The 12,648-nt window shown below is 29.9% G+C and overlaps 1 protein-coding gene and 2 long non-coding RNA genes across 3 annotated transcripts in view; 2 read left to right on the top strand and 1 right to left on the bottom strand.

The window, feature by feature from the left end:
- Nucleotides 1-540: 540 nt before the first annotated feature.
- Nucleotides 541-1,487, bottom strand: LOC111638799. Its single transcript, XR_002758948.1, has 2 exons — nucleotides 636-1,487; nucleotides 541-570 (listed from the first exon to the last, which is right to left on the bottom strand). It is a non-coding gene; the product is annotated as an uncharacterized LOC111638799 (long non-coding RNA).
- Nucleotides 1,488-4,975: 3,488 nt separating this feature from the next.
- Nucleotides 4,976-5,922, top strand: LOC111638800. Its single transcript, XR_002758949.1, has 2 exons — nucleotides 4,976-5,827; nucleotides 5,893-5,922. It is a non-coding gene; the product is annotated as an uncharacterized LOC111638800 (long non-coding RNA).
- Nucleotides 5,923-10,248: 4,326 nt separating this feature from the next.
- LOC111638802 (pre-mRNA 3' end processing protein WDR33-like) overlaps nucleotides 10,249-12,648 on the top strand; it is a 125,570-nt gene continuing 123,170 nt past the window's right edge. Inside the window, exon 1 of the mRNA XM_023384554.1 lies at nucleotides 10,249-10,417. The gene's annotated coding sequence lies outside the window, so the exon portion shown is untranslated. The remainder of the gene's footprint in view (nucleotides 10,418-12,648) is intronic.

Consider the following 12,648-nt stretch of genomic DNA (forward strand, 5'->3'; position numbering starts at 1 on the left):
TCAATTTGCTTCGGACAAAAAGGTGCATGCTTGGATACAATTATGGTTCCGTAGGCAACCGCAAACATTTTTCTATGAAAACATTTACCGTCTTGTCTCAGTGGGATAAATGTATTAACAATTATCGCATTTACTTTTGAAATAATAAACAGTTTACTTACTTTTTCCCATCTGTCTCGTTTTCATTTGACTACACCTAATAATTAACATGATTACAATAATTTAAAATGGTACAATTTGTTTTGAAAGACCATGTCTTTGGAGATACTTAAGCCAATTTGTTTTGCCAACATTTCTGAACTTGTTCCTCCACAATGAAAGATTGACAACTTACTGTGTGAATTACAGAATACTAATACAAAGCTTGGACCCAAAACTAAACTATAAAATTGATTATTAAAAAAAAACGTTTTCTGTAGTATGTTTCATTTATCAATTGGAATATTTTACAGAATGACATTCAAATTTAACACATCACAAAATGAATTTAGTTATTAAAAAGAAATCTTTAAAATTAGAATAAAATATTGAATTTCCTACCTACACTCATCTTTGGTACTTCATTTTATTCTGAAGCAAAATAATCGAGATTAAAAGATAACAAATTAGCTTTTAATATTTATAGCAAATTTTACCTGAGGAAAGCATGTGCTTCCATGCTTCTGTTTTGATTACTGGAACATACTACAGCTATTTTGAGGTCCGGCATGTTTGGACTTTTTGGAGTGGCTCGATTTCACAATTTTCTACGACTTCAGTATAAATGTTTTGGTATTAACATGGCTGAAAAATAATTGGAAGTTTTTTAAAACACATTACGTTATATGCATTAATAATACTCATTTTCAGCAATTCATTAGATGGTGGAGTAAAAACCTATAAATGTAAAGTAAATGGCATTAAATGCTAATGCTAGATTAACTTTTGAGCTAGAATTTGGCTAATCTATCACAAAAGTCTGGCATTATCATTTTACTATTAGAATAAAGTCAACAGTATTGCATAACTTCATGTAATTAAAATCAGCTACACGTAAACAGCATTGATTCTGTCAACATTAACTCAAGTTTTCCATCATATATAATAAATAATACTTAATACATATAAGTGATGAGTTCATTCAAATGAATCATTAAAATCTGTAAAATTCTTTCATATGAACTATAGCAACTAAAGATGCATAATACTAAAGTTTTGTTTTAAATCACTTCTTTTTTGAGAGATTGTCCTTTATTTTAAGATTAAAAAGTATCAAAAAGAAACAAGTGAATGAATTGAATGATTTTGATAATCAAATGATCAGTTATTTTTTATTAAAATAAACCCATCATTATATTATATGAAGAAAATTTCAAAACAAGAACTATAGTTAAAACACTGTAAGACTGGAATATATTACTGTATATCATTAAAAACAGAACACCTCTGAACCTTAAAAGTACAATTCCAGAATAGTTTAATGCAGATAAAACACAAATGTTTTCAATCTACATAGGAGATCTTCAGGTTAAAGCATTCTCAAATGGAATGCAGAAAATTTTCTGCATTCCATTTGAGAATGCATTTCTTGATATACAACAAAGAAAAAAAAACATAGTACACCTAATTGTCTGTTTATGCATAATCCTCTTTCAAATAAACATTCAGAAATGATTCTAACAAGAAAAACTTTCCAACCCATACATGAAATAGGCCTCTATGGATATTTTGAAGACCTTCAAAAATGATTTAAAATTTTAAAGTGAAAAAATCCAAGACTATTTCTCAAAATAATGCTAAAAATGAACTGTTACCACTTTACTGGAGATGGCCATGAGATCATAAAACACAACAAATGCCATTACACAGACTACTTCCCGGAGGCAATCAGAATCACGCTGCCCATTCTGTTAAGCTTATCATGTGTTTTACAAGCAATTGGAGACTATACTTTGCAAAGGGTTACATGTAGACTAGGGGTGTTCAACCTTTTTATTTCTCTGAGCCACATTGGAAGAAGTCATGAAGTTCTGGGCCACAAGTATATTTAAGGATTTACATGTCTAGATTATAGTAATAAGTATTAAAACTTTATCACAAAAAAGATATTTTAAAAAAATACTTCTACAGACATTTAATTTCTACTTAGAAATAGATAAATTTATTTATTATAAAGGAGACAAACAAAAATTTATTTGAAAAACACAAATATTTCTTTTATTTGGGTCTTTAATAAAAAAAACAATGAAACAACATTTTAAAGTGCATTTTTATTCAACTAATATATTTATAAATAATATGTAGCTCAAAATGTAGCCAGTGCGCCAAATGATATTTTTTTACACTAAACTAAAAAAAAAGGGTAGCCAAATCTTGCAACGCCAAAAGGAATATTAAATAAACCTAGAGTTGGGATTCAAAGGATTATAGACCCAAATTTGGGGAAAGGAGAGAAAGGTCAAAAAATAAAGAAGTGAGAAAGGTTAAATAAACCTTCTGTTATGCAAATATTGATCCTTAATTTTCCAATCTTTCCCATTTCTTTTTATCTTTTGGCCTTTCTCTCTTTTCCCTAAATTTGGGACTATAATCCTTCGAGTCATGACTCCAGCTTTATTTAGTATTCCTTCCTCATTCACACATTTCAAGTATTTGAAAATATTTTCTTTCTATTAAAAAATAAAATATGTATAAAGGTTTATGGCTTTGTGAAACTTATTTTTTGAGGTTTATGCTGTTAAAATAAATAAATAAAAAACTTGCTGGTTTTGTTTACACGTTTATTGGGCTGCATTGGAACTTGTCTTGGGCCTCATGCGGCCCACGGGCTGGACACCCCTGATGTAGACCATCGGTTTGTTTGATTTTTTTTACTCCTACGGGCATGGTCTACAGCTCTGATAAGGTCCCAACTAACTCATTAATAGCTGCACTTGTGCCAAATATTGGACAAAATACTGGCACTTGAAATGAACAGATAATACTGTGGAAAATTATACAGAAAAGTGCATATAATCTAACAGCCATCAAATTAAACAAACTTTATGAATATTAAATATCTTTTACAAAGGTAATGTTTCCATTACAATAACTGTGGCAAAACTCTCCAAATTGGCAAAATAACAACCACTTAAACAAAATTTCAGAAAACAAAAACAATTTAATTTCTATTCTCACTTCCTCAGCCGTATCTTTACAAATATAAACAAAACACCATACTCTTGCTGAGCTTATTATTACTTTAATTTCTTATTAGAAATTAAAGTAATAATAAGCTCAGCAAGAGTATGGTGTTTTGTTTATATTTGTAAAGATACGGCTGAGGAAGTGAGAATAGAAATTAAATTGTTTTTGTTTTCTGAAATTTTGTTTAAGTGGTTGTTATTTTGCCAATTTGGAGAGTTTTGCCACAGTTATTGTAATGGAAACATTACCTTTGTAAAAGATATTTAATATTCATAAAGTTTGTTTAATTTGATGGCTGTTAGATTATATGCACTTTTCTGTATAATTTTCCACGGTATTATCTGTTCATTTCAAGTGCCAGTATTTTGTCCAATATTTGGCACAAGTGCAGCTATTAATGAGTTAGTTGGGACCTTATCAGAGCTGTAGACCATGCCCGTAGGAGTAAAAAAAATCAAACAAACCGATGGTCTACATCAGGGGTGTCCAGCCCGTGGGCCGCATGAGGCCCAAGACAAGTTCCAATGCAGCCCAATAAACGTGTAAACAAAACCAGCAAGTTTTTTATTTATTTATTTTAACAGCATAAACCTCAAAAAATAAGTTTCACAAAGCCATAAACCTTTATACATATTTTATTTTTTAATAGAAAGAAAATATTTTCAAATACTTGAAATGTGTGAATGAGGAAGGAATACTAAATAAAGCTGGAGTCATGACTCGAAGGATTATAGTCCCAAATTTAGGGAAAAGAGAGAAAGGCCAAAAGATAAAAAGAAATGGGAAAGATTGGAAAATTAAGGATCAATATTTGCATAACAGAAGGTTTATTTAACCTTTCTCACTTCTTTATTTTTTGACCTTTCTCTCCTTTCCCCAAATTTGGGTCTATAATCCTTTGAATCCCAACTCTAGGTTTATTTAATATTCCTTTTGGCGTTGCAAGATTTGGCTACCCTTTTTTTTTAGTTTAGTGTAAAAAAATATCATTTGGCGCACTGGCTACATTTTGAGCTACATATTATTTATAAATATATTAGTTGAATAAAAATGCACTTTAAAATGTTGTTTCATTGTTTTTTTTATTAAAGACCCAAATAAAAGAAATATTTGTGTTTTTCAAATAAATTTTTGTTTGTCTCCTTTATAATAAATAAATTTATCTATTTCTAAGTAGAAATTAAATGTCTGTAGAAGTATTTTTTTAAAATATCTTTTTTGTGATAAAGTTTTAATACTTATTACTATAATCTAGACATGTAAATCCTTAAATATACTTGTGGCCCAGAACTTCATGACTTCTTCCAATGTGGCTCAGAGAAATAAAAAGGTTGAACACCCCTAGTCTACATGTAACCCTTTGCAAAGTATAGTCTCCAATTGCTTGTAAAACACATGATAAGCTTAACAGAATGGGCAGCGTGATTCTGATTGCCTCCGGGAAGTAGTCTGTGTAATGGCATTTGTTGTGTTTTATGATCTCATGGCCATCTCCAGTAAAGTGGTAACAGTTCATTTTTAGCATTATTTTGAGAAATAGTCTTGGATTTTTTCACTTTAAAATTTTAAATCATTTTTGAAGGTCTTCAAAATATCCATAGAGGCCTATTTCATGTATGGGTTGGAAAGTTTTTCTTGTTAGAATCATTTCTGAATGTTTATTTGAAAGAGGATTATGCATAAACAGACAATTAGGTGTACTATGTTTTTTTTTCTTTGTTGTATATCAAGAAATGCATTCTCAAATGGAATGCAGAAAATTTTCTGCATTCCATTTGAGAATGCTTTAACCTGAAGATCTCCTATGTAGATTGAAAACATTTGTGTTTTATCTGCATTAAACTATTCTGGAATTGTACTTTTAAGGTTCAGAGGTGTTCTGTTTTTAATGATATACAGTAATATATTCCAGTCTTACAGTGTTTTAACTATAGTTCTTGTTTTGAAATTTTCTTCATATAATATAATGATGGGTTTATTTTAATAAAAAATAACTGATCATTTGATTATCAAAATCATTCAATTCATTCACTTGTTTCTTTTTGATACTTTTTAATCTTAAAATAAAGGACAATCTCTCAAAAAAGAAGTGATTTAAAACAAAACTTTAGTATTATGCATCTTTAGTTGCTATAGTTCATATGAAAGAATTTTACAGATTTTAATGATTCATTTGAATGAACTCATCACTTATATGTATTAAGTATTATTTATTATATATGATGGAAAACTTGAGTTAATGTTGACAGAATCAATGCTGTTTACGTGTAGCTGATTTTAATTACATGAAGTTATGCAATACTGTTGACTTTATTCTAATAGTAAAATGATAATGCCAGACTTTTGTGATAGATTAGCCAAATTCTAGCTCAAAAGTTAATCTAGCATTAGCATTTAATGCCATTTACTTTACATTTATAGGTTTTTACTCCACCATCTAATGAATTGCTGAAAATGAGTATTATTAATGCATATAACGTAATGTGTTTTAAAAAACTTCCAATTATTTTTCAGCCATGTTAATACCAAAACATTTATACTGAAGTCGTAGAAAATTGTGAAATCGAGCCACTCCAAAAAGTCCAAACATGCCGGACCTCAAAATAGCTGTAGTATGTTCCAGTAATCAAAACAGAAGCATGGAAGCACATGCTTTCCTCAGGTAAAATTTGCTATAAATATTAAAAGCTAATTTGTTATCTTTTAATCTCGATTATTTTGCTTCAGAATAAAATGAAGTACCAAAGATGAGTGTAGGTAGGAAATTCAATATTTTATTCTAATTTTAAAGATTTCTTTTTAATAACTAAATTCATTTTGTGATGTGTTAAATTTGAATGTCATTCTGTAAAATATTCCAATTGATAAATGAAACATACTACAGAAAACGTTTTTTTTTAATAATCAATTTTATAGTTTAGTTTTGGGTCCAAGCTTTGTATTAGTATTCTGTAATTCACACAGTAAGTTGTCAATCTTTCATTGTGGAGGAACAAGTTCAGAAATGTTGGCAAAACAAATTGGCTTAAGTATCTCCAAAGACATGGTCTTTCAAAACAAATTGTACCATTTTAAATTATTGTAATCATGTTAATTATTAGGTGTAGTCAAATGAAAACGAGACAGATGGGAAAAAGTAAGTAAACTGTTTATTATTTCAAAAGTAAATGCGATAATTGTTAATACATTTATCCCACTGAGACAAGACGGTAAATGTTTTCATAGAAAAATGTTTGCGGTTGCCTACGGAACCATAATTGTATCCAAGCATGCACCTTTTTGTCCGAAGCAAATTGACAGCCATGAATGTCTTTCTTTGGGGCTCCAAAAATATGGAAATCGCATGGGAAGAAATTGGGACTGTATGGACTACGCTGCAGAAGTTTCCAGCGAAACTTCTATACCGTAGTCAAAACAATCTTGGTAACATGTGGATGGGCATTATCCTGCAACAGAATGATGCTGTCTATCAACATTCCTGGGTGTTTGGATTTGATGGCACGCTTCAATTTTTGCAGAGTTTCTATGTATCGCTGTGCGTTAATTGTGGCACCGTGTTCCAAAAGTCAACAAGCAGCAGACCTCCATAGTGATGGTGGATGAACACACAACTCGCTGACCTCACTTTGAGCACGTCTAACAGACAAATGGCACAGCGGTGAACATTCACGCTGTTCCTTCCTGATTCCCAATAGAGGGCACTATACACACCTACCTGCATTACCAACTTCCGTGCCACACTTGTTATGTCTGTCTCGTTTTCATTTGACTGCCCCTAATATTTATTTAAGAATGTTTTAATGTATATTAAAAGATTGTAAAACTGTCCAAGTTTCACATTTGCACCATTACAATTTCTCAGTGTGTGCACCTCACGGCACAGCACACATCCAACCAATACTTGATTCTTCCTATGCTTGCTATAATCTCTTCTCCTAAAGCAGCTATAATTTTACAGCTCCTGCAGATTATTTTTGTTGCACAATGAGGAGTGATTCTGACTTTACTAACTGCAGAACACTAACTTCTTTGTTGAAGAGTTGCCATTTTTATTTACAGCAATTCCTAGAGGTAGTAGACGTTACTTCTTGAGATTCTTACATTCAGTGACTTTGAAAGTGAATTTCAGAAACAAACTTAGTAAATATTGTATCTATACTACAGCAAGGGTGGCAAACCTATGGTACACGTGCCCAAAGTGACACATCAAGAGAAATCGTGTAGTACATAACAAACCAGAATCATATAATACATTAACTTGATCACCCTTTTTTCAGTCAGTTTGTTAACATTTATCTTAGTTAAAGCAAATTAATTAAGTATCATTATTACAAGTCCTAAAACTTAAGTGCACACAAACATTTTTAATCCCTTCTCAGTCTCTCATTTTTTCTGAAAGAAAAAAGACTGATATTTTTTTTATCATTAATATTTAATACGTAATTTTGATGAAAAATATGCAAAAAGTTAGCTCCTACACACACTTTTTCTTTATAAGAGTAAAATAATTTTATTTGTTTTGAAAGAAAAACTATGAAAAACAAGTTACATAGGCATTTTCAGATTCCAAAACAAAATTAAATTTTCCTGCCAAAAATGGCTAAATAATTTCTGTAACATAATGCTATCTATTGGAAAAATAGTGAAATAAACATACCAGCAACAGTGAATGATTGGAGGTGTTTAAAACAATTTCTAAGCATTTTTCTCGCTAAACATATGACATGTCAAAGCCAAAAAAGTAATCACTGTGTATGGAAATATGGGATGAAACAGTGAGTGAAAAGAGGTAGATAATTTTGCTCACTAGGTAGTATGTGGATTCAAAATGGTTCACCGTCCCTAGATTAGAGTAACTGTTTAAATAATTTATTGTTGATTAACTTGTATTATAAAACTGAATTAGTTTATGTAGATATTTATTTATATATCAATCATAAGTTTATAAGAAGTCAAATTAATTTAATTAGAAAATGAAAAAAACTTTAATACATCCTTTGTCAGAAAAGTTCCAGGACAAAGCATGTAAAAAATAAAAGATTTCAATTACCAAGTAATGATTCTAACTCCTGTCAAAGTAAAAGTAGTTCCCTCAGCTATCTATACACAATTGCCAATGTTTCTGGAGGTCTTGGAAACAAGCAGAGAAAGCTTCAAGTGTGATGCTTGTTAGCTCATTTGTCACAGCCCGTTGGATGCTTGCAATATCTTGATAAAATGTCCCATCCCTTTCAGTTGCTTTTTCACCTTCAGAAAAAAAAAATAAATAAATAAAACACTTTTCTGACAAAGGGTTGCAACCGAAAGGGATGTTTTGTCAATATATTGCAGATATCCAATGGGTTGTGACAAATGAGTTACAAGCATCACACTTGAAGCTTTCTCTGCTTGCTTCCAAGACCTCCAGAAACATTGGCAATTGTGTATAGATAGCTGAGGGGACTACTTTAACAGGAGTTAGAATCATTACTTGGTAATTGCAATCTTCTATTTTTTTACGAGCTTTGTCCTGGAACTTTTCTGACAGAGTGTACAACAGTATTATACAGCACCCATACTACGTAGATGAAAAATTGTTGATGAAAAACTTCTTTTAACCAAGAATAATGTACTCTAACAGTGGCTAGTGGGTAAAATCAACTAAATAGTGGTAATTGATTACGGTTTGTGTCTGACCAATGAGCTATTGGCCACATAGAGTTTTTCAGGTTCTCTTTGCATGTCTACCACCTAAATGGAAACTAGTTTCTTATATAAGTCCTCCTAGAAGGCACCTACCTGTTTGCTTTATCCTATCAAAATGAGAATAATGCAAAGTCTGAAATATTTTCAGATGCTATTTGAGTTTTTTAAACTCTTCAATGTGTTGTTACTAGGAGAGGGTCTTTGTGCCTATTATGGATTCAGTCAGATCCACAGCAGAGGCAACTTGTGCCTCTGTTCCTCATTACTAATGTATCCAAATCATAACATATATATAAGTTTGAAGTTCTAACTTAATTATAATGCATATCTTTCAGAATAGAAGGTTGATGTTTTTACTGTCATAGTTATCTGGCTGTTAATTGCAGATCAGTTTTCAGTTTTAATTCAATTAGAAACTACAGACTAGGAAGCATTAAAGAGAATTTTTTGATTTTGAGTTGCCTGAGGACAACGTATATATTTACATTAAAAATGCTTGCAAGATTAAAATATTCCTTTAATTCTCTTTAATGCCTCCTAGTCTGAAGTTTCTAATTGAATTAACACAACTGTTGGTGTGACATCCAATCCAAGTATTTAATATACCTAACAGTTTTCAGTTACTTGCCATCGAAAAACAGCAAGATACACAGACAAATATAATTTAAACATTGAAAATACTCTAATTGCTAGCAAATTACTGTTAGCACAATTAGAGTAATGAGGTGTTTTCAGTTCATATCTGGTTTCTTACACAATTCTGTTAAGATGTTTTAATGAATTTGGATAAATTTAGATGATTCATTGTTATATTCATGTTTGGAATATCTATGATTCTTGAAATACTCAGTAAAAAAATCNAAACATTTTTTTTAAAAATGATTATATATACTTTCTTTATAATTAAAATTCCAGATGGATCATAAATCAATTTATTTTATAATTTTAAATAATTAATGAAATTTATAAATTAGATATTACTTAATTGATAATAATTTTTTAAAATATGCGAAAAAATAAAAATAAATTCATATAGAAAAAGCTAAATACTGTATTATAATATTATAACAATTGAAATGATTTTTAAGAAAAATTTATTATTTAAAGATGTAAAGTGTAATACAATTAAACAATTAATTTTAATTTAAAACATATTAAAAACATTTATTTAAAAATTATCATAAAATAACAAAAGGATAATTGCATTACATCACGTAATCGTCGTGACGTCATTGAAATATATTTTCTATTTATTTTGAACGTTATCTGTGACAATAATAATAACTTTTTAATAATTTTCAATATTTAAGAATTATTTTTTTATATACGAAAGAATAGTTTTTTTTTTTAAATTAAATAAATTTAGGGATTAGTTGTAGTAGTCGCCGAGGTCGAGGATATTACAAAATGGAGTAATGTCGGAAGTATCGAGTTTTGTATATTTTGACGATTAAAACTTTAAAGAATTAAATTAATAAAACAAAAAAAGTAGTAAGAATTACCACATAATCGAAGAATTATCAGTTTTAAGATGTAATGTAGAAAGAAGAGTAAAATATTTTAATAGGTACGATTATTTTGATCAGAAATTCGTTAGGCCTATTTTTGGGTTGCTGAAAAAATGAATACCAACTTGTGTTAAATATACTACTTCATTCATTCTATTGTTTATTTTGAATTATTGAATATACCAAATATATTGGAAATATAACACTTAAAGTTTAAACATACACAGAAATCATTGTCGTAGTATTATTTATCGCCTGTCTTTCCTTCAATAATAAAAACAATCTGGATTACTCTTCCATATTTACTATCATTTACATTCCCATAACTTATGCAGCTATTTAGTCTTCAATATTCATTTTTATTTATATTTATCCATATTAATTCATTTTCATTTGTTCAAATCATTGTTTGGTGATGTGCTTTGTGTCATATTACTTTAAATGAATATGCGAGTGCTAAGTTTTGGCTCTGTGGTAGGCCGACTGTGACATTTATGCTCCGGCTGGGGATGCATTGACTGCATTCGGCAGACTCGACAGTTGTAATTGAGCAAATCAGCAGCTGTTATATAGCAATCTGGATCTGCTGAATGATGAATGATGTATGCGTCGGAACAAAAAGTAGCTATCGTTGGTCAGTTTCAGATAATGTAAATGAAAGATGCTACCAAATGTGATGTCAAAACATCAAACATTCCAAAAGAGCGCTACTGTACGTTCTGCAGAAAAATACTTGACAGTTCCGGAGCTGTTGAGTATTCTGCCAAATACCCTTTACTGTTTCAGAATGTGTTTGGTATTTTGATGTCACATTTATTAGCATCTTTCATTTTCGCTATGTGAAACTGACCAATGACTGTACATCGCTCGGTGTTCGGCAGATGTAACTACATAATGGCTACCGATTGAAATGCCTTTGCTCGGTTACACCTGTTGACTCTGTTGAATGCAGCCATTAAAAATGGGATCTAAAACTGATTGAACTTTGGTTATTTTAAAAAATGTATCTATTTATTGATATATAAATTGGCGATATTGGAGTGTTAATAAGATCGAAGATTGATTCTACGATGAGATAGTAAAAACAGGTAAAACCGGGCACATCTGGTCACACTATCTATGGTGGACTTATCACATGCTATTGATGCAGTGGGAGAGATTGCACAGAGATGGATGAACACAATTCATTTTTTTATTATAACATCTGTCTTTGTATGATTTCTCCAGCTGTCAATACTGTGTGGTAAGTTCTTTATATGGCTAAAACTTAACGCTCATGCATTTGTTTCTCGTCGTGTCGTCATTTTATTAAAAAATGCAGCAATCTTTGAAAAACTGAATGTAAATATAAAATAAATACTTCTAAAACACCAAAACATCTAGAAATGAGAAATGTTTTTGACCATATTTGTTGTTTTCCCAAGGATGCCCTTTGGTGAATATGGTTGAAAACATTAGTTAATTGTTAATGTTTTGTTGTGTGCTATATTTTTTGAATTTTTAGAAGTGTTTGTTTTATATCCTCTTTCAACATCTTGTTGGATCAAATTGGTTAGAGTTTTCCATCCTTTACCTTCAGACCTTAATGCATTTTTTTATAGACAACTATTCCATCACAGAATACAGTTTGTGTTAATGTCAATTAACAAATGATTTTCCTTCAGATTGTTTTATTATGAGAAACACAAATGCAGTAAAGATTATAGGAGTCAAAACTCTTGAATTCCTGATTTGAAAAGTTTTCGATCTGCTGAGAACAATGTTTTATCTGATAAAGAAGTTTTGACTCGAACTTTATAGCATTTATGTTTCACCTGATATTACACGGAGTCAACATACCCTGAAACTAGTTTGTTTTATCATTAAATAACTATTACATTTTTAAACTTCATATTGATTATTCAGAATTCTAAATTATTTTTTAATTATTTAATAATTATATAAATGTTTTATTTTGAGTTTTGAAAGATTGATTTTATATTGGATTACCTGTGTTGTTTTAATTTTTAGTATGTTTAAATTATGTTTGTTTCTTGCATATGCTGTTGGTTTATCTTCAGTTATTATTTTAATTATGTAAAAATTAGTTAAACTAGTATAAGATTTATTTTTATATTGAAATGTGAAATGTATGCAGAGATTTTAACAGTTTTAACTACTCTTTAAATGATTTCTTCCTCTCCTTTTGTTTTTAAATTTATTGTTCTTGTTTTATCAGAAGTCTCAGAATATGAATTTAAAATGACTATGATACAGATTAAGTATTTCTGTATGAATTTCAAATAGAGTG

The sequence above is a fragment of the Centruroides sculpturatus genome, unplaced genomic scaffold, assembly GCF_000671375.1.
Source record: "Centruroides sculpturatus isolate CEXI.00-Female unplaced genomic scaffold, Cexi_2.0 scaffold1302, whole genome shotgun sequence".
In the NCBI taxonomy this organism is placed as follows: Eukaryota; Metazoa; Arthropoda; class Arachnida; order Scorpiones; family Buthidae; genus Centruroides; species Centruroides sculpturatus.